The sequence below is a fragment of the Bacillus rossius genome, chromosome 1, assembly GCF_032445375.1.
Source record: "Bacillus rossius redtenbacheri isolate Brsri chromosome 1, Brsri_v3, whole genome shotgun sequence".
Taxonomy (NCBI): domain Eukaryota; kingdom Metazoa; phylum Arthropoda; class Insecta; order Phasmatodea; family Bacillidae; genus Bacillus; species Bacillus rossius.
In genome coordinates, this window is record NC_086330.1 from 274,105,931 (window position 1) to 274,126,788 (window position 20,858).

Here is a 20,858-nt window from a genome sequence, read left to right on the forward strand (position 1 = left end):
GTCCGGACTTCCAGTCCCCCCCCTCCTCCACTTTTGATAGAACCGTTACTTTTAATTACGAGACGCGGTTCTCCGCGGGACACTTCGCGTCGCGACTGCAGACGGACCATTTTGCGATTATCGGCGAGTCGACGAGACACTGCAAGACTTCCATCCGGCCGCAACCGACTATGTAGTCACCTAAATAAGGGATGCTAACCCTATAATCTTTTTCAAGTAGTTTATTCCGTCTGCTTAGTACAAGAGTAATAGTTATTTTTTCTTTTAAATTATTTCTTTTGAAATGATGAAAACGACCGCGCCCAGCCGCGTATTCGTGGGATCCAGTTCCTGGCGGGCAACGCATCTGTAAATAGAAGCCAACTTCCCTGTCTGGTGATTGACGATCCGCGACTTTCCCCAAAACCTCCCCTTAACTTTTCCGGGCATTTTCTGCCCCGTATACTGTCTGTGTACAAGTTCTGATCAGTTTTGATTCGGACTGTTCCAGACAGGGTCCGAGAGCCGGACGCCGAATTGGCATTTTCATCTCCCTTCCTCAACAGGACACAAGCGCCCTGGCATCATGTTCCCGCGTGAGCTCCGGGAAACGAAGCCCCGACCTCCGGCGCTACTGTATTGTTAAAAATTTTTTGAACTTTCCTAAATCACACCGTCAAACAAAGTTAATCATGCAAACATAATTTCTGGTTTTTAAGTACATACCTCAACTGGGAGAGTTTAAATATATTTGTATTTGTTTTATTGGTTTATGTATTTTTAGTAAATGAAACTTTTGATAATTTCATGTACGGCCGGCCCATAATTCTTTTTCTTTCTTTCTGAATATACCTGAGAGCTGTTTAAGAATGTAATTAATATTGTACGTTAATATTCTCTTGTATCTGTTATAAGTTTCCTCAGTATGGAGTAATTATATTTCAGATGGAATCACACCTTTCTTTTGTTCATTTCTAATAACATTGTGAAACCTAAAATATCCACCCAGCTACAAAAATGGTAACCAGATCGTGGTTAGCTGCTACATGGCTAAAATCTACGACAATATCGCGGGCTCTACGATAGTTGACGATCTGGTTATTTACGTTTGTGCCCTCTAGCAGGAGTAGTATGTAAATGTATGTCCTGCGCCAAAATTACGCAGGTGGTGCTTGTAGTGCCGAGGTTCAGGATGTGGATTGTGACGTCACTGTGGCCATGGATAAACTTTACCTTGACCTTTGACCTTGACATTTGATGACCTTGTCCTTGAATTTTACCATCTTGATATAGAGCGCACCGATCCCTGAATATTGCAATTTTAGCAGGTAATGATCGACCTTATGCACATTATACAGAGCGTTGCTGGCGCCCTCTAGGAACAAACAGCAGAGACAAAGATGACGGAACGAAGATGGTGGCCTCCAGTGGAACAGAAAAAACAAAATGGCGGAATTGTCGTCAACCAAGATGGTGGCCTCAAGCAGAATCAAACATGATGTCGAACTTGAACGTCACAATTAAATATGACGATCATTACGAAAATTGCAAAATTCAGGGATTGGTGCCCTCTATATGCAGATTTCCAAATTCATGGTCTATGGCAAGGTCTAAAGTCAGGGTAAAGGTCATCCAAGATGGTCACCATGATGTCACAATCCACATCCTGAACCCGGCACCACAGGCACCACCTGTGAAAGCTTGGCGCAGGACATACATTTACATACTACTAGCGGGTAATTAATACGGTGTTTGTTCGCTCAAACAACGAAAACAAAATTTCGAATCAGAGATAATCGCTATTACGTCACCTGATGGAAGTAATAAATGCCTTTGTATTGGAGGTCGGGGTCAGTCTGATTAAGGATATTTATGTGGGAGGACTGTCACACATCAGTAATAACAGAGTAAACAGTAAACCCAAGCTCTGTTACCATTAATTCACACTTCACTCTCTCTTGATGACTTGTGTAGCTGGTGAATATTTTATTTTAAAAAGGCTAAATAATAACTCGTGATTTCGTCTGGATATAAGTACCTCTATGTTTATTTAACATTTAATTACTTTCACATTAAAATAATATTTGATAAATTGATCGACAAATATATTCAAATTATTAAATTATAATTATTAAAATGGATTTAAAATTACATTATCTAAAGAATGGGCCGGCCCTATTAGAAAATGACCATTAATCATTGGACATAATTAAAATATGATCAGAAACAATAAAAATATTAAGTTTTACAATCCCATTAAAGTCCCGAAAGAAAAATTTCTGGTGTTCCGATCTTTTCAGCGTCGTGATTTAATGTTTATTAATTATTATTATTTATGTTTGACGTTCGCTGGTCGAAGTTGAGCTGCTAACGAGGCATCAGGGCGCTATAGTCGTCCTGATTGCTGGAGGAAGGACTGAAGGTGGTGTTGTTAGGTCCGCATCCGGCCCTTGGGCCCTGTCTGTGAACAGGTCCGAAACAAACATGTTTAGGACTGGTTCACAGACAGTTAGCAAAATATGCAGAAAATGCTTTCTAACCAAGTTGATGGTCGGGGAATAAAGTTTCTCAAAAACTCACCATACAGGGTGCGGAGCTTGCGAACATGTGGTTGTCGCGGACGTTTACATTATTTAAAAGATAGAAAATATTATGAAGTATTATTAACGAAATTGACTACTTCTGCGAGGTACGCAGACTGACTAATTACTAAAAATTAAATGTTGTAGGGAGCAAATCCCTTGCCTAGCTAATTACATTTTGAACAACGACCGAAGTGAAATCTTGATGTGCGGCTCGCCGACTATGCGGTGTGATCAGTCTGCTCTCGCGACGCGAAGTAAGTTTGAGGCGGCAGCGACTCGTTATTAAAAGACGAATTCAATTAAAATCAAGTGGGGGAGACTTTCGGCTTCCGGACCGAAAGGTTCCGAAGATTTCCGAGGGGCTTGTCGAGAAATACTGACTTCGATATCTCTAAGTTGGAGGTACTGGCCGATGTCAGCGCGACCTACTGAGGAGAAAAAAGGAGAGATCGACTCACACGAGGCGACTGCTAAAGCATTGGGCTTATAGAGGGGACTAGTGCAGCGCTCTGGTGGCTTGGAAGTGAACTAAATGGCATTGTTTGTTGGGTGAGGCACCAGGGGGCAGGCGTTTAGCGGGCGTTCAAACACCCAGGGTAAATAACTCGCAACTCTGCCACGAGAGGTCAGATGCGATATATTCTGAGACTGGTGTCGTGGCCTTCAGATTGGCTCGGGGTTGACGCCCGGCCATTCAACTGGGCCTGGTTCCCAGGAAAGGCTGTAAGAGGGGATGGGAAATGTGCTGCTGCCAGTGGGAACTTCTCTCAGCAGCGGCCGGCGACGTGTCGAGGGCTCGAGCAAAATGACCTGTGCTCGTGCCTGAAATCCTTCGAGTAAGGCTGGCTCTCAGAACCTAGCTGCTCTAATAGCTTGCAGGACATAGCACTTCTTGTCACGGCTCGGGGGAGAATTACAGGTGACCTACGCGCACCAAAGCGGGGATAAGACGATAGCACATGCTGGGTCATTAGATGGTTGGCAAAATTATATTTGGAAGGCTCGGAAAGATTGGGGAGGCAGGTCTGACAAAGATTAAACGGGAGTGTACAGGAGGCGGAAAAAGTTAAAGTTCTTGCAGCAAAAAATAACTGGCAACATTATTTTTCAAAAATTTAAAATTTAGAATTGTGCCAAAAATACTCTTTGGCGGCAGAAGACCTGTCCCCATTTTCTACAAGTGCATTCATCGGGAATAGAACCGGTCACTGCCATCTTTTAAGTGATGATATGTTTGGAATGAATACTTTTTTTGTGTATTATTTTGGAATTTTGTGGCTAAATCTGAAAATTTCAAAGTCGATTGTCAAGGCCATTTTCATGACCTCAGATGGGGCCTCTGAGGAAAATGGTCCTTCTTTGCTCCTCCTTTAGGCAAATTGGCCCTTTTTAAGGTAATGGCTCATCGGTAATTATTTTGTATCAAATAATTTCAAATTTACCCTCACAATTTAAATTTTTCTCTCGCAAAAAGATATAATTTTTTTTAAGGAAATTTGAGTCGTTTTTGAAGACTTTTGAGGAAATTTTAGCCACCTTGACGCCATAAATCCAAGATTTCGTTCAGTCATTGACCCCATCTTCCACCCTGAACCTGAACCCTGCACGTTGACATATTTTTGCACACTAGAGTATCTCTGTCGTGAAGATACCAGCCAAGTGACTTAATGTGTCGGCCTAAAGATCTCACAAGTCTTAGTGAACACAGTAAGTTTGCAGAACTATTCATTTATTAGAAAAAATATTATAAGTGTCTAAATAATTAGTTTATTTTTTAAGTAACAAACTACAGATGGGGAAGATGGGGTATGTATAGTACTATAAATGAAAGATAGGCTATATCATGAAATCTATAACAGAATAAGAAATTAACTTGAACATACACATAGATTTAAGTTTTTTTTCTTTCATTTTCAAAAATTTCACCTTAAAGGAGATAAAATAAGCCTGAGTTGTGTTAGATAATATTTTTAGGTTTTACAATTAAAGGGAATGGATTTAATAGTGTCAAAGTTACGGATTTTATTAATTATTTTTATTTCCACCCCTTTTTTTAAAATCAGTTGCAGCAATGGGTTCTCTTATAAAGACTTGTTTCAGACAAAGGTTTTATATAAAAATTATAATATTTACAAAATACATGAAGGAATTAGATGTTATGCCTATGAAGGGAGTTATGATTTTTTGACGTGACAATGTCTTATAAATCGATGAACGCTGGCTGCACGCACGAAAAATTGTCCCACTACGGATGTCCCACTACGGATGTCCCACTACTAATTTGTCCTGTTTGCTCATTGTACGCATGCGTGGCATCTCTCTTCATTCTCATTGTACGCATGCGTGGCATCTCTCTTCCACTCGATTGGAACAACCATCGATTTGACTTTTCAATCATATTTTCGTCGTTTGAATTATTAATATTATGTAATTTAACGATCGTCCACCTATTTTCAGCACAATCGGTACGGTTATTTAAAAGTAATATTGAATATTCAAATACGTTTTGAACCAACAATGGTGTTTTACAGTTACACATAATAATTCAAATTACAACCGGGTTCTTTTACACAATGTTTTAAAGAAATATAGTAATTCATTATAAATAAGTTTGGTGTATTTGGGATGCGTATTTGTTATAAAATCGTTTTATAAAAATGAAATAATATTATTCCCCTTCCGTGAACAAAATTTTTATAAACATATATATAATATCTGAAACTACAGTATTTCAAGTATGGCCTCGTGGCCACGCGGTTAACTTTGCGGATTTTGAATTGGAAGGATGTCGGTTTGAATCCCGGCAAATGCTGAAAAATTTTTGTACTTGTAGAAATAAATACTGCGCACGCAACATTTCAAAAGTAATAAATATATTTGAATTAATGAATGCAAATAAAAGTAAATTTATTAATTAAATTGTACATTTCATTTCACTCCTTTGTATCCATACAAAATAGTGATAATTAAATATAAGTGATTCAATTTTATTCATAAAAGTATGCCGAGGTATATTTTATCATACAAAAGATAGAAAAATTAAAAAAAAAATTCTTTCTCAAAGAATATAATATTTTTAATACCTAAATGGGTTGGCTCCAAAAACCTATTACGGCTCAGTCAGGCCGAATATGATATTTTCTTTTCTTCTGGATCAATCATTTCATCAATGTTTTGTTATGACGTTGTCACGTTAAACTATCGTCCGTAAACCGACTTTACAGACAACCAATTTTTTGCTAAGAAAATAAACACAATAAATTGTCCGGTGCTTAACAATTTTAACTCAGTCGTAGTATACGTGCTTCGCTACGGCAGTCTGCAGGCAGAACACACTCGCTTTGCCCCTCCTCGTGGGTGCGCCACTGTCGTTGCAAGACCCGTTGCCATGTAAAAAAGAAAGCAATAACAATGAAATGGTGAAATTTCATCAAGAGTAATTAAATTCTACTTTAGGGGTGATTTTCTTTAAATCTAATTAAGACAGTTACCTTCCTCGTGCTTCGAAGATAAGTGGAAAATTTCATCTATACTGGAGAAAAACTGTAGATTTTCTTATCTCCAACCCTTTGTTTATTCTATACCTTGCAGAACTGGTTAGTCGTATAAAAAAAGTATTTCAGATGACAGTTGTAGATAATAATTTTAGGTTTTACAATAAAACAGAACAGATTGAACAGTGTACATAATAATATATGAATTTTTTTTAAATTATACCCTTTTATTTTTTCCAACCTCTGAAACAATATTTTCAGGTAAAAGTTTTAGATAAAATTATAAGATTTACAAATAATTTTAACTGATTGATAGTGTATCTACTAAGGTAGTTATGGATATTTTTTTTTAATTCTACGCCAAATTTTTCAACCCTTTGCATTAATGGTTCGTCTAATCAAAAATAGTTTCAGACTAAAGTTTTAGATGAAAATCATAAAATTTATACATAATTTGTATGAATACAATGTTGTGCCTAGGAAGGGAGTTATGATTTGTTTTTGTCCTAAAATCCTTGTTTTTTTGAAAACCTTGCGGTTATGGTTGGTTATAACTAAAACCTTTTCAGACAAAATATTTTTGAATTATTCCTTTGAATCATAATACGTTGAAACGGATGTGATATTTTCCATATTTTGGGAGCTTCTGCGATTTTACTGTTTTTTAAACACCTTCCCCATTTCTACTCCTTTGGGCGGATATTGCCCATTAACAAACTCGACCAAGATTTTCCACACTATTAGATTTAATGTTTCAGTTTAGAAGTGATATGTGAAGAATTGCGACAGTTATCGTGTCACACAATATTGTTATATATATAGGGGAGACCGGGGCAAGTTGACGATGTTAAGCTTTGAAATGGCCTTTAACAGATAAATAAGCATATATAATATCTAATTTGGTACCAATACGAAGTACATACTAATTTATACCTAAATATGTAAAAAGGTTGTATTACTTTGCGTAGTTCCGAAGTTATTGACAAGAAACCAATTAGTTAGCACATTCGTCATCTTGCCCCAGGAGTGGGGTAAGTTGACGAACCTATTGGGGTAAGATGACGAAACCAAAATATATATATTTATGGACAAAGTAAACAATAGTTTTATAGATATCCTACACTAAACAACGTGCAGGATGTAAAGAAGATATATTGTGACATATTTGAACGACTTTGATATAATTCCTTGACTTCATAATTGGAAAAGTTTTCGTGCCACCACTCAGAACATGTGGAACACTGAATCAGGTCTTCATTTGGAGGTTTCACGTAAACTTCTTCACATGCAGGGCAAGAAACGCTATTTATGCTTTATGGTTTTGCTACAGAACGATCAGAGCTTTGTTTTTCAGTTTTCTTAGTTTTTCTTTCATTTTTCTTCTCTTCATTCTGCTTCTTCTATCCATCTCTTCGTCACTCCAACGCCTCCTTTCCGTTTTCCGCTTATAATATGCCTAGGCATCTACAAAAAAATCAAACAAAAATGTTACGACTATTAACACAGAAACTATTTATAATATTTTATAATTTCATTATTATTTTTATTTTACTTAAATTTTCGTCATATCTGTACATCATTGGTTTAAATAACACATATAATACAAAATAATGCTCACACTGTCATTACCTATGGCAAGTTGACGATTGCAGGGGCAAGATGACGAATTCGTCATCTTGCCCCCGTCAACTTGCCTCAGCAACCGTATTTTTGCTTTACCAAAATCACGAACAACATGAACAAATTTTCTTCAACAATCTATACACTAAAATACTCCCAAAAGTCAGCATTTCATTTTACATATATAAACATTTAAAACAAATGGACTCTTTTCTCGTAATAGCTTAACATACGTACCTTCAATATTACAACAATGGCTCACGAAACAGACTGCCTCTCAAAACTGCCACATTCAAACTGACTGGAAAATTCCGCTGCACCTGCCTAGTATGTGCAGATGGTGACACACAAGGTCACAGGTGCGCCAACCGTCTATCTGTGTTTCTGGATTAGTTACATACGATTCGTCATCTTTCCCCGTTCGCCAACTTACCCCGGTCTCCCCTATATATATATATATATATATATATATATATATATATATATATATATATATATATACACACACACACATAAACCTTTCAGTTGACGATGGTTTTTGGGTCTATGGACAATGAAACGACAAACTAAATATAAACATTTTCCGAAAGTCGCACCATGTTAACGGCTACAATAGGTAGTATTTTTTGTAATCTACTTAAACATATAACTTCAAACAGTTGTAAATTTTGCTTGTTCATAAATCATACCACATAACTTTCAGCCCACTTGATTATCTTTAGAGATACGACTTTTTTTTAATAAAATATTAACATCGTCTTCATCCCTTTTACGGCCGAATAAGTATAATAAAATTTTTAAGGTTTTATCCTGATACAAAATCATGATTTTCTTCCTTATTCTTGCTTATTTTATTACATGTATCTTAAATGGTTTTGGATATATGACTTATTATGTAAAAACTAACGTGCACCCGTTTCACTGCCATTGGTGTTGAATATAGAAAAAAGTTAAAAGTACTCTACGAAATTAATTATTTTCTTTATTCATGCTAAGTTTCTTACAATCAGCATTATTTGCTACGGAGATATAACTTTTTTATGATAAAACAAAACTAACTCATTTTTCAGACCCTTAAAAATTGAAATCCTGTAAACTAAAAAAATATTTTTTTTACACTTTATGCCTGTTGATCATATAAATTTCCAATGCTTAGATAAAGTAGAACCGGAATTATGCATTTATCTAATATCTTTAAACGAGCATTTCTTGCGTGTGTGTATATATATATATATATGTATATATATATATATATATATATATATTTTTCTGTGCGTGTGTATGTCACTGAAATCCTCCTAAACGGCTGTACCGATTTTAATGAAATTTTTTGTGTGTCTTCAGGTGGATTCAAGAATGGTTTAGATTCACAATTCAGTCCACTGGAAAATGTTTATTTAATAAATTTTTTTTTTATAAATTGTTGTTTATCTTTGGATGGTTGATCTTTGGTTGTGTATTTATTTATGTTTTGTTGGTAATCTTAGGATGGATTCTATGTTTTTTTTTAATTTTTTGCATTTTCGCATATCGGTTACTTGCGTCGTAGCTTAGTGTTGTTATTACATTAAAATTAAAATAGAATTGCTTATTGAGAATATTATGTTATTGTTTATTGAAATAACATTTTAAAGTGTAATTAAAAATAAACATTGTGCAAATCTGTGAGGTGCAGTATTGAAGTGAGTATTTTACATGATTTTTCGTGAATTTTAATTATGTATATATACACTATACACGTGAATTCAATAACAATCAACTTAACCTACAATTTTAAATTGTCAGTTCTCATTTTATTCTATGCAACTTATGACGTATTGAACGCTTCTTTGAAAATAAAAATATAAGTTTGTAAAATAAATTATAACATTATAAAATTTATAGTGTAAAGCATATTTAAAATCGAAGTTTTATATTTTTCATTTATAGTTTAATTTAAAAAAATTATAATTTTTGGATCTACAACGATTGAACAGGACAACGCCTGTCGGGTCCGCTTTGAAGTGTGTGTTCAGATGGATTAATGAATGTTAAGATTCACAATTCAATCCGATAAATAATGTTTTTTTTAATTAATTAATTTAACTAATGTTTTTGTTGAACTTTGGATGTTTTACATTGGATCCGGTAGGAAGCGCTGTGGTCGGGTTATCATATATTCAAAAAATATTTTATTTTTATTTCAGTTCGACCCGGAAGATGGCACTGCGATTATATTAAAGGAAATTTCCTGTACATTTTCGAATTTAAAACGTTTGAACAGAACAACGTCGGTTGGGTCCGCTAGTGTATATGTATATATATATATATATATATATATAATCTTAACCTCGGAAACGGCTCCAACGATTTTCATTAAATTTAGTATGCAGGGGGTTTCGGGGGTGATAAATCGATCTAGCTAGTATTCATTTTTAGAAAATGTCGTTTTATCCGTGTTTTCAATAATCAACTTTATAGATAATCAACTTAAACATAAATGACTCTTCCTGGTATGCAGGGGGTTTCGGGGGTGATAAATCGATCTAGCTAGGATTCATTTTTTGAAAATTTCGTTTTATCCGTGTTTTCAATTATATATATTTTTTGAATCTCGGAAACGGCTCCAAAGATTTTCATGAAATTTAGTATGCAGGGGGTTTCGGGGGTGATAAATCGATCTAGCTAGGATTCATTTTTAGAAAACGTCGTTTTATCTGTGTTTTCAATAATCAAATTTATCGAAAATTAACTTACACATAAATGACTCTTCCTGAAATCTATTGGCGAGTAATAATACCTTTTTTTTTTAATTGGGAGCAACTAACTGCTTTAACGACACAACAACACTAAAGCTACTCCGGTAGATGGCGTTGTTAGGCAACACTAAGCCAATGAGTGTTAGGTTTGATGTTAGACCAAGAAAATCAATTGTTTACTTATATCTTTTTAAATCGTGTGTTCACTTAAAAATGCCTAAACGATCTTTGAAAAAAAAAAACGCTTATAAACAATTTAACTTCACGAAGCTGCAACTCGTCTCAAGAACACCTCGAAGAACATCGTCATCAAACTGCTCCGGTTTCTCTACCTTCAGACAGTGAAGACTCATTTTAAGAAAAAACTTGATGAAAATAATCAGGTTTCCACTCGTCCCACACGTGCTGCTAAATTAAGATGCTTGCAAAACCTGACTAACATTATACGAGCAGAAAATTCTTATGATTTGGATGTTTCACGAGAGCGTGCGTCACAACGTGTGGCCGCTGAAAACAATATTATTCATATTTCATCATTTCATCAGTATGTAATTCGTACTTAAATATTATTTCTAAAAAAAACACAATTTACCAAAAAAAAATACCGAGCAAAGCACGGTCATCCAGGTACTTTCATTAAACCAATCTAAACACGTTTACTACTCTGAGTGGCGGAATCCGGCAAATAAGTAAAACAATAATTTTATTTTATTATTTTTTGAATTTTATTTACATCCTACTTAATTAGTTTCGGAAATACAATTTTTCTAAAATATATATTATATATTAAAAAAATATTAATCAAATTTTGATAAGAACCTTTAAAAAAAACACCGTTACACATTTGGTTACGGTCACCAATTTGGAATCAAGAAATTTTGCATGTTTCGTTACACCCGCCATCTTGGTCGTATATGACATCATCGTTGCAGTTTAGTTACACCCGCCAACTTGAAATTTTCGCTACGTCCACCATCTTGATACTTCAAAATAATTAGCATAGAATATTAGGAAATTTTTTAAATATATAAAAAAATTAATATAAAAACATTCTGCCATCTTTAAAATCCATATTTATTATCCAAACATTTCGGGAAAAAATTTAATATATATGAAAAAAATCATTAATCAAATTCTAATAAAATTCTATTTTAAAACCGCACTTACGTCCTAGGTTCAAACCTGGTGAGGGAAAAAATTTAAAAAATGGCAACAGATCCTTCCTCCTCAGAAGTCGCCGGCAGACTGACCTCCCACCACTAATGCCAAGGTATATATCGACAGCTAGTATGATGTCATGTGCTCATCTTGTTTTTGTCTGCTGGAGTGCACTGCCTTCATGTTAGTTTAACATTTACCCGCTAGAGTGCACTAATCATTATTATTACTGTGGCACTCGCCATCTTGTCCTTTGGGCGCCATTAAAGTAGCCATTAAATAAACATTAAGTTCTGCATTGGTTGCCTTTGCCTACATAGTCTTTATATTCCCGACAGAGTTTCTCGTTACTGTGTTTAACAGACTGTTTCACATATTCGGAATTGTAAATGGGAGTATTCACTGGCTTGAATGCACACTTCTTCAATTTGTCCTTGAACTGATGATATTTCATATACACAGTCCAAACAAAAGTTATATTGTAAAGGTCCCTATGAAGCTACTTCATCAGTAAGCTGATTGGTAATGTTCTGCATGATATATTCAAGAAAAGTACAAATTTCTTCGACTCACTAACCTTATTTAAATAATCGTAGTATTTCAACATTCCACCAAATGCAGATATCGCCATTTGGAATCCGTTATCATTTACCTGTAATGCACAGAGCACAGTCTGAGACTTATGTTCATGTCCAGGCCTCATCACATTCGTCTGCTGACCATCTGTTTTTGTGCTTGTAGACATACGATTTTCCAATCTAAAGCGAGGAATCGTAATGTCTGCAGGCATTTCTTCAATAGGCACACGGAATTCACCTTTACATTTTTTGCATGCCGTCGCAAACTGTCAAATCATGTTAACCAATCATGGCACTCTTAAAAGCGAAACTTCGTACGAGAAGGATTCTTTAAGAATTTGCTCCTCTCGTGTGTTCGTGCATCATGGGAAAATGCGAACGTCATTTCACAGTAGCTGCATGGATGTCTAGTTGATGAAGATGAACCTTTCAGACACGAACCAGATGATGTTGCTGCAGTTGTGCCAATTCCCGGTGTACTCGTAAGCGAATCAATCATTCGATGTTGTATAGAAACATTTACTTTCTGCCGTGCAGCAGGATCTTTGCATGTCTTCAAGTGTCTTTTCAACTTATTATGCCTTGCAAATTGCTTGCTACCTTGGTTACAGCCAAAGTTTTGCGAGGTAAATTCTTAGCACATTCTCTTTTCCCGTGTTGCCGAGAATTACTGTTGTTTGAGAAAATCTTTTCACAGTAATGGCATCGATGCTCGATAGTAGTTGACGAATCACCAGCCCTTGAATACTTCATAGAGAGCGAAACGGCGTTCATCGTGTTTTCCTCTGCAGCCAGCACTGTAGTCATTAAGCTCTCTTTTGCTGGTGGTATCACGACTATTTAACTATCCTCTAGTGTTGCCGTCAACGTTGTCAGTGGGATCTTCGCCACCATCGTCAGCGCTGATTCCAGGTTACCCGTAGACAATGGCACAAATTCCGCCAAGTTTGACGTTAAAGACAGTAAAGATGCCATCGAGTTTTCAAGAACCGGTAATCACGCGATTAATGCACCAGATGAGTCAAATGAAGTGAGACTTAAACAACCACAGCAATTAACAAACTGAAATTCCCGACTTCTGGGGATTCGTTTATATACACGCAACAGGTCGAATAATATGAAATTCAAAATATGATTAATTTATATTTACCTATACACTTAATTAGTGTAGAATAGTTACTCCGTGCGCAGGGTTCAAGGTGCGGAGCCGGAGCCAAGGTGTCAGGGTCCGCCGTCTTAGATTCTGACGTCATGGCGGCCATCTTGGATTACCTTGACCTTGACCTTTGAACTTGTCCTTGACCTGGCGGCCATTTTGGATCTTCCAACTTGTTTCCGCCATTTTGTTTTCTCGAACTTTCCGCCATTTCGAATTTCGCCACTTTTTTTCTACAGCTTTCCACCATTTTGATTTATGAATTCGCCATTGCATTTATGGTTACGGCCGCCATCTTGAAAATCCGTACTATTTATACTAGAAAATCGAAAAAAATTAACAATTATAAATAATTTAATGAATCAAATTTAAATAAAATATTATTTAGAAAACGCAATATACATCATAGTGCTCGGAGTCCTCGGTTCGAACCCAGTGAGGGCAAAATTAAAAATTTGTGACTGATCCACCCTCCATGGAAGCCGCAGGCAGACTGACTTCCCACAACTTATGCCAAGGTATATATATATTTATTTATTTATTTATTTATTTATTTATTTATAGCCAGCTAGTACGACGTCATGTCCGCCATTTGGTTTTGGTCTGCTGGAGACCACCAACTTGTTTTCGCCTGCAAGAGTGTGCTAACATCATTATAGTTTGATTTTTGTCCACTTGAATTCAGTTTTCACTTATTATAACTGAGACGCACACCATCTTGAAATTTGGGCGCCATCTTGGAATTGTGCAATTATTGAACTAGAATTTCTTGAAAAATTCCAAAAATCATTAAATAAAGCATTTGTTAATTTACTGATTGGTTCAACCGATTCCTGTACTTGGTTCGATCCCGAGGTGATGCAAAATAATTTAATTTTCTGTAAAAAATTAAATATATCAATAAACCATGTTCAAAATTCTAAAAGTTTCTTATGTTTCACATGTAACAGCCTCTAGTAAGCCACCATCTTGTAAATTCGTATTTAATTAACTAGAAATTCCGGGAGAAAATCCAAAATAAATTAAATAGGTTTGCAATTAATATATCGATTTATTCAATTAGTTCCTGTCCTTGGTTCGAACCCTGGGCGATGCAAAAAAATTATGAAAAAATACTTATTCAATAAATTATGTTAAAAATCATAAAAGTATCTAAAGTTCCACATAAACCAGCCTTCAGTGTTTCTTCATGTCCGCCATCTTTGAAATATGTAATAATTAACCTAGAAATTCTGAAAAAAATTAAAAATTAATTAAAAAATCACTCATTAATTTACTGGTTATTTCGATTTGTTCATATCCTTGCTTCGATCCTTGATTAATAATTTTAAAAATTAAAGGTTCGAAAAATAAAACACGACAAAAATACAAATAAAAGATATATTGTGTAATTTCTACTCCACTGCAGACACACTTGCGAAAGTTAACAATCTAATAAACATTTTGTGCTGCATTGGTGTGAAATGACTAATTCTCAGCTCCAATCGGTTTATACTAGAAAGAGACCAGCCAGATCCTTTACTGACATAGTCTTCCTCTTCTTGACAGAGTTTCTGGACACCGTGTTTAACAGACTGCTTCATATCGTCAGAACTGTAAATGGGAGTATTCACTGTCTTGAATGCCCACTTCTATACTTTTTCCTCGAATGTTCCACGAAATGCAGAATGTGCCAAGTAGAACCCATTATCATGCACCTGCAATGCACCGAACACAGTCTTGGGTTTAGTTTCATGTCCTTCCCTTATCACATTCGGTTGCTGTACGTCTCTTTTTGTGATAGAACGCTCATAAGTCTTCAACCTAAAACGTGGAGTCGAAACGACTGGCGGTAGTTCAACAGTAGGCACACGGACACACGGACCGTCTTATCACTGTTGAAGTCTCCTCTAGTGTTGACGTCGACGTTGCCAACGGTATCTGCGCCATCATCGACGTCGCTTACGTCAGGGTTCCCGTAATCGATGGTAAAACTTTCATCGAGATTGACGCTAAAGACGGTAAAGATGACACCGAGTTCACAATAACGGGTAATAACATGACTTATGCACTAGATGTAGCAAACCAGGCGATCCTTACAACGCTGCAGCCAGTATCAATATGAAAGTCCTTTAGTCTGGGACTCGCTTATATACACGCAACTGATTGAATAATATGCTAGTCAAAACACATTTAATTTACAAAATTATACTAGTCAAAACAATATTCAAAAAAGAACTACACTAAAAAAGGAGGTAACATATTGCAAGCAAATTCTACAAATGAAATGCTCACCCAATACATGTACAGAACACGCACTGGACAAACAGTATACACACACGAAACACACTGAATACACAGTGCACAATGGTAATACAGTACACGTAGTACACACACTAGACACACAGTATACATATTGAACACACAGTACACACAATGAACACACAGTACACACACTGGACGCAATGTACACGCAATGACCACGCAATGCACGCACTGGACATGCTATGTACACACAATGTTCACGCAATGGACACGTAATACACGCAATGGACACGCAATGGATGAACTGGACGCGCAATGTTCACACAATGACAACGCAATGACCTCGCAATGTACACGCTAAACAAGTAATGCACACACCAAACACGCAATGTATACACAGGACACGCATTTAACGAAAAAGACCCACATTTTGACGAAAATTCGTTAAAAAGGAAGCATATTTCAGGAAAAGGGCGCACATTTGGTCAAAAATTCTACAAAAAGGAAGCATATTTAACGAAAAGACATACCTTTGAACATAAATTCGAGAACAAAGAAGTACATCTACATGTACATACATTTAAATCAGTAGGATGGGATCGTCAGTTTAAGATAGGATGTAATGTCTCCAACAGTCATTGACTCCAACACTCATTAGCTCCATCAGTCATTGTCTCCAACAGTTATTGACTCCATCGGTCATTGGTTCCATCGGTCTTTTGGATCCAACAGTCATTGGCTTCAACAGTCATTGGGTTAAACAGTCGTTGGCTCCAACAGTCTATGGCTCTATCAGTCTTTAGACTTCATCAGTCTTTCACTCCTTTAGTCTTTTGGCTCCAACAGTTTTGGCTCCAAAACGTCTTAGGCATAGCTGTTATTTGGATACTAGACTAGAAGGCTACGAAGCTACGACACTACATGACTACAAGGCTACCAGGCTACAAGACTACTAGGCTACATGTCTACAAGTCTATGTGGCTACGAGACTATTTGGCTCTAACTGTCTTGAACTCCATCCAGCTGCGAGAGTTAATTTATCTCATGCAAAAGGAAATTTTTGTTAGTAGTCCCCATTCTTTCCAACATATGTCATGTGTTACATTAAGTTTAATATTATTTATTTCTTTTACGTGGGATGTGGGATGCTCACTAATGAAATGGCGGAATGTTCGAGAAAACAAAATGTCAGATCCAAGTTGGCGGATACAAAATGACCGCCGGGGTCAAGGTCAAGGTCAAGGTCAAGGTCATCCAAGTTGGCCGCCTTGTTTTCAGAATCCAAGATGCTAGACCCGGCACCACGGCTCTCTCTGCACCCTGAACCCTGCTCTTGGAGGAACTATTCTACACTACTCACTAATCAAAACAACATTAAAATAAGAAGCACATTTGGGAGGAAATTTGTCAAAAGAAATGGGCACGCAATAAACGCACTAGACACACATTGTACACGCAATGACCACGCAATGAGAACGCAATAACCACACAATGTACACATCAAACACGCAATGTAAACACCGAACACGTAATGAAAACGCAATGTACCTACACATCGAAAACTTAATGTATACGCAGGAAAAGCATTTACCGAAAAGGACGCACATTTGGCCGAAAATCCATATCCGTTCGAGGACACAGTGAACAAGTGTGCATTCAAGACAGTGAATACTCCCATTTCTTATTCCAACGATGTGAAGCAGTCTGTTAGACACAGTACCTATCGAGAAAGTCTGTCGGGAAGATAAATACTATGTAGGCAAAGGATCTGGCTGGCCTCTGTCTTTAGTAAACCGATTGGAGCTAAGAATTAGTCATCTCAACTAATGCAGAACTTAATGTTTATTTAATGGCTACTTTAAGCAAGTGTTTTCCGTAGTAGTATAGAATCTATGTAATAAATAGTATTTGTAAAAAAACGCTTTTTTTTACCTGTCACTTTAATGTTACATTGATGTGATATTTAATTAAATTAAGTTTTTTGCATTGACTAAGGATCGAACTCAGGACACTACTCGATCGTTTCAATCACTAAATTAAATGCATATTTTTAAAAAAAATTGGTTTTTCCCGAATTTTCTTGGTCGTAAATACAAATTTCCCAGATGGTGGTCTTAATGGCTTATATGATTAATATAATATTATTTTATTACTATCCACCATATTGATGGATATTGTTAATTTGTACATAAAATTATTATTATTATATTTTTGCATTGCCTAGGGATCGAACCAAGGACATGAACTGATCGAATCAATCAGTATATTAATTTCAGATTTTTTTTTAATGAATTTTGGATTTTTTCCCCGAATTTCTAGCTAAGAATTTACTCATTTCCAAAATGGCGCCCAAATTACAAGATGGTGGGTGCCACAGTAATACAAAATTATTACTGCACTCTAGCGGGTAAAAAATAAACAAACATGGAGGCAGTGCACTCAAGCAAACGAAAACAAGATGTCAACCTACAGCAGAAGAAAACAAGATGCGGACATGACATCATACTAGCTTTCGATATAGGTCCATACCATGGCATTAGTGGTGGGAGGTCAGTCTGCCAGCGGATTCTGAGGAGGAAGAATCTGTCGCTATTTTTATTTTTTTCCTCACCAGGTTCAAACCTAGGACGTAAGTGCGTTTTTTAAATAGGATTTTATTACCATTTGATTAATGAATTTTTTCATAAATTTTAAATTTCTTTCCAAATTTTTGGATAGTAATAATGGATTTTATAGATCGAGGTCATGAAGCCATAATATAATTTTGCGGAGTGTTTTTATATTATTATTTGATTATTTTTTAATTTTTCCTAATTTTCTACGTTAATTATTTTGAACTATCAAGATGGTGGACGTAATTATTATTGCAAGTTGTCGGTTGTAACTAAACTGCAACGATGATGTCATACACGTCCAAGATGTCGGACGTAACGAAACATGCGAAATTTCTTGAATACAAGATGGTGACGATAGTAAACTGTTAAACTGTGTTTTTTTTAATTTATTCCAATTCGTTTTATAAATTTTTTTAAGAATTTTTAATTTTTCCCGATTTTCTAGCATAAAAATACGGATATTCAAGATGGCGAGCGTAACGTTAATTGCAACAGTTACGTCATAATTCAATATGGCTGTCATGTCATCCCAATTTTCAAAGTTATGTCCTCGGCGGCTTAGAGCGTTTTGCCCACGGGGAATTTAAGCCATTTTGGGGGTTTTTCAATCCATTGGTATTTATGAGCTTTAAAATTGGATACCTCCCCTCGTGAATTTTTCCTTCAAAATAGGGAAACTTTTATTTTTAAAATGTTTTGACATAATAAAAAAAAAAACTGGACATTTTGGTAGATTTTGGTGAATTTTGGGCAAACGTTTTCCAATTTTGGGGGATTTCTGTAAAATATTGTAGGTCAAAATCAAAGGTCAAGTTTATCCAAGATAGCCGCCGTGACGTCACAGTCCAAGATGGTGGTCGGATCCTCCCGTTCCTCCTACGGAAGCCTGTCCGAGGAGGAACTATTCTACTTTACTGATATTGGATTCCACCTGTCGAAATCTGCATTTCGTGGTACGTATAAATAGTCCAAATATATTTAATGAGTCCAAATACATTTTTATTTTTCTAGATGATATCAAGCAGAACATAACAATCAGCTTACAGATGAAGAAGCCACGCACGAATCTTAAACTATAACGTGTGGTTGGACTGTGTATATGGCAAATCATATCCGTTCTAGGACAAAGTGAAGGAAGAGTGCATTCAGGACAGTCAGTACTCTCATTCATAATTCCATGATGTGAAGCAGTCTGTTAAGCACAGTATCGCGATACTCTGTTTCAAAGAAATAGACTATGCAGGTAAAGAATCTGGCTGGTCTCTGTCTTTAGTAAACGAATTGGAGTTGAAAATTAGTCAGTTCAAGCCAATGCAGATATAAATGTTTATTAGATTTCAAACTTTAACAAAATTTCCTGTAGTAGTGTAGGATTTAAGTAATAAATTTTTTGTTTGTAATTTAGTTCTTTTATTTCTTGAAACTGTCATTTTTATGGTACACTGAAGTAATATTTAATTAAATTTGTATTTTTTGCATTGATCAAGGATCGAACCATGAAAGGATATCGATCGAAAAAATAATTATTTTAATGAGTATTTGTTTTGATAAATTTTGGAATTTTTTCCGAATTTCTAGCTAAATAGTAAAAGATTTTTTAGGATTGCGGCCACATCGACGTACTGGAGACCTGTAGTCTACGAATTTAAACCTTGTTTATGACTGTTAACCATTATTATTGAAATTAATATTTTCTATATAATTTTTTTTTTGCGTGGATCAAGTATCAAACCAAGGATATAAATCGATAGAATCGATTAGTAGATATATTAATTAAAGGTTTTAAAAATTAATTTTGTAAGTTTTCCCAAATTTCTAGCTAAATTACTACAAATATCCAAGAGGGCAGTCAAGTTAGCTTACAAGAAGGTGGGAGCCATGGCAATAAATCACTACTGCACTCTAGCGGGAAAAAATTAAACTAACAGAGTGGTAGCGCCCTCTAGCAGACGAACACAATATGTCATATCCAAGATGGCGTTCTCTAGCAGACGAAAACAAGATGGCGAACGTGACGTCATACTATCATTGATTTTGGGAGGTCAGTCTGGCGTTCACTTCTGTGGAGGAAGCATCCGTCGCTATTTTTATTTTGTCTTCACCGAGTTCGACCCGAAGACTCCATATTGTAAGTGGCTTTATAATCAAAATTTTATTAACATTTTTAAAAATATTTTTTTAATTTTTTTTACCGAATATTTTAATAATTATTATTATTACGGATATAATTATTACGGATATTCGATATTGAGGCCGTGAAATCATAATCCAAGATGGTGAAATTTTTTTTAAAATTAATATTAATTAATTTTTATATATTTTATATTTTCCCCAAAATTTTCCGATAATAATTAAGTAGTAGACGAAAACCATATGGTAGCCTCCAGATGACGATAACAATATTAGTGGCGGGAGTTCAGTCTGTTGGTGGCTTACATGGAGGAAGGATCCGTCGTCACTTTTGTTTTTGCTCTCACCGAGTTCTAACCGAGGACTCTGAGCTCCATGACGTAAGTGCGTTTTTTAATTAAAATTGTATTTAAATTTTTATGAAAATAATTTTTTTCCCGGAAATTTACCTCAATAATTACGGATTTTCAGTATGTCAGACGTAATGTCATAATTTCAAAATGGCGGAACTTTGTTAAAAAATTAAATTACATACATTTTCATTGATTTTATTTTATTTTA